The sequence below is a fragment of the Pipistrellus hanaki genome, assembly GCF_964339955.1.
Source record: "Pipistrellus hanaki genome assembly, chromosome: 2".
In the NCBI taxonomy this organism is placed as follows: Eukaryota; Metazoa; Chordata; class Mammalia; order Chiroptera; family Vespertilionidae; genus Pipistrellus; species Pipistrellus hanaki.
The window spans coordinates 149,898,170-149,901,154 of NC_140504.1; the positions used below are offsets into that span (position 1 = coordinate 149,898,170).

General features: G+C 47.3%; 1 pseudogene across 1 annotated transcript; it reads right to left on the bottom strand.

Annotated features, from left to right (window-relative positions):
• Nucleotides 1–1,827: 1,827 nt before the first annotated feature.
• On the bottom strand, nucleotides 1,828–2,635 carry LOC311615735 (peroxiredoxin-like 2A; annotated as a pseudogene). Its single transcript has one exon. The product of its transcript is annotated as a peroxiredoxin-like 2A (transcript).
• Nucleotides 2,636–2,985: the final 350 nt, after the last annotated feature.

Sequence of the window (2,985 nt, forward strand, 5' to 3'; positions counted from 1 at the left end):
CAGGCCAGAGAACAAACAACCTTGCTGCTGCCATGGTGGCTGTGGATCAGGCCCAGAGAGAGGCCCAGAAAGAGAGAAACACAAGGCCTGATCTGCAGCTACCATGGAAGCTGCGAATCATGCCTGGAGATAGGCCTGGAGAGAGGCCCAGAGATTGGTCTGGAGATGCTGACTGGCATAGAAACCAACCAATCAGAACTAAATCTGGGTGAACTATGAGTAGCCAATGGCTGCCTAGGAGGCGAAGCTTTTGATGCTGACTGGCATCGAAACTGACCATTCAGAAGCTAATCTGGGTGAAACTATGAAGGCAGAATCTAAGGTCCCCATTAAGGAGGGGTTTTAAGGGCAATGGCTGTTTGGTATAAGGTATAAAAAAGTGGTTCAATTTTTTAATAACTGGTTTGGTGGTATAGTGCATATGGCTGGCTATCAGTCCAGATATAGGGATTGTGTATTTTTGTCTGCCAAGAGCATCTCCTCCTGATGAAAAAGACTTTCTTTCCTGCCCCCCATTTAAGAAATCTTATTCTATACTAATACAAGGGCAATTTGCTGATTAGACCGGCCATCTTACAAATGTCTGACTTCCTTCCAGACAAAGCCATTGTGGTGGGGGTGGAGGCAGTGGCAGTTAAGGGGCCATCAGGCTGGCAGGGGTTAGGAGCAATCAGGCCAGCAGGGAAGAGTCATTGGGGGTGAACTGGCCAGCAGGGGGGAGCAGTAAGGGGCAATCAGGCAGACAGGGGAGCAGTTAGGGGTGATCAGGCAGGCAGGCAGAGGCATTTAGGGTCCATCAGGCAGGCAGGCAGAGGGGTTAGGGGCACTCAGGCAGGCAGGCAAGTGAGTGGTTAGAAACCAGCCATCCTAGATTGCAAGAGGGATGTCTAAACCGGCAGTCAGACATCCCCCAAGGGGTCCCTGATTGGAGAGGGTGCAGGCTGGTCTGAGGGGACCCCCATGCATGAATTTCATGTACTGGGCCCTAGTCATGTTTATAATTATTATATTTTCTTGATGGATTGTCACTTTATCGTTATAACTAGAAGCCTAGTGCACTAGCACTTGGGTGTGTGTGTGTGGGCGGGGGAGGGGTGTGTCCTTCAGCCCAGCCTGCACCCTTTAACAGTCTGGGAGCCCTTGAGAAATGTCCGACTGATGGCTTAGGGACGTGCCTAAGCTGTTAGTCAGACATCCTTAGTGCTGCTGCAGAGGTGGGAGAGGCTCCCGCCACCAGCTGCTGTGCTCACCCGCCATCAGCCTGGTTTGTGGCTGAGCAGTGCTTCCCTTGTGGGAGAGTGCATCATAGCAACCGGTTGTTCTGCCATTTGGTAGATTTGCATATTACTATTTTATTATATAGGTTATGTCCCTCTTTATCTCTGATAACATTCAGAGCACATCAATTCCTTTATGTCATTACTTCAACATTATATAACAAATCATTATAGAAAACACACAAGACAAAAGCCTTTTGTACTTAATTTCCTATTCAATCACCAACTTTTCTTGGACCTTTAAAGTCATGAAAATAAAACTCATTTCAAATAACAGCACCTTTAACGCCATATACGTTTGTAATGAAGTGAACCGGCCAGCTTTAAGCCTCATGTTTCCCAGGTTTTAGCTGAAATACCCCTCACTCGCTTCTTAGCGTTTTATCAGTCTTATTTGAGGCTATTTTGTCTTCCTGAGCATAAACGGAGCACAATGTTAAACTAATGAATGATCTAGTCTAAGAAGATGGCCTAAGTGACACGAGTGGAAACAGAGCATCTGTGAACACAGGTGAGTCCCTCTTGTCCCTGAGCTGGGCCGAGCTCACAGTCACTTTTTCTCTGAGGCTAAAGTCTGTGGTTTGATCTTCTTAGCAACTTCCAGGCGGAAACAGGGTTTACTTTATTCCAATTCTGTTTTTTGGTGCTCAAGAATGCCCTACTTTCCTGATCCCACAACAGAAACGCCTCCGGGGATGAAGCCTTCGCCTTCCAGGTTTCCAGAAAAGCCTCCCTCCGGGCCAGGAAGAATCTGATCTGGATGCCCAGCCAGGAAGCCATGAACACCATTTTCGGCCTTTGGGAGCCCTGGAACTTTTTCTTTACATTGATGAAGATTTTCCCCTTGAAAGAAGGCTGGAAGCCCTCCACTTTGGTCCCAACTTGCTCTTTCACCACTGCATAGAGGAGCACACCCAGCTCAATCAACCTGGGCTTCAGGGAGGACAGGTCCGTAGCCTCCTCTCAACAGGGGAAGCAGCCTGGCCTTTGCACAACCATGGTCACAGCGCCATTCTTCTTCCAGAGCTCCTTTGCTTAGAATATTCTTGGTTCCTTCTCCAGTGTTTTAAGCTCTATTTCCTCCAGGTACTCCAGGGTTGCTCGCTGGGGCTTGGGCAAAAATATGTCTGTGTTGGCCAGGAGCAATGCCAGGGCAGCAGCCCCTGGGGCCCTGCACTGGTGGACCACAATCCCAAGGTGAAGAAATTTGGATCCTGCGTGGAGGCGGAGCCACCTGGGCGGGGGCGGAGCCACCTGGGCGGGGGCGGAGCCACCTGGGCAGAGGTCACAGGCCTTGCAGAGCCCTGCTTGGAAAGGTCCTGAATGCACTCCCTTCCCGCCTGCTTTTCAGGTGACATTTTAAGTGCATTTTCTCTGATGTTCTTAGAGCCACAGCAGCTTTCTTATGGTTGCTGTTTCTGTAATATATTTTTTATATCTCTTCACTTTCAACCTATATCTATCTTTGAATCTAAAGTGTGTGTTCCATGGGCAGTATATATATATATGGATCTTGTTTTATATCCAATCTGACAGTCTCTGCCTTTTGATTGGCTTTCCAATACAATGACAGTTAATACTATTATTGATATAGCTGGGTGGATTTATGTCAGTTGTTTTAATTTTGCTTTCCATAAATCTCATATATTTTTATTCTTGTAGTCTTCCTTTATTTCTCTATTATCACTTTGTATTGAGTACTTTCTAA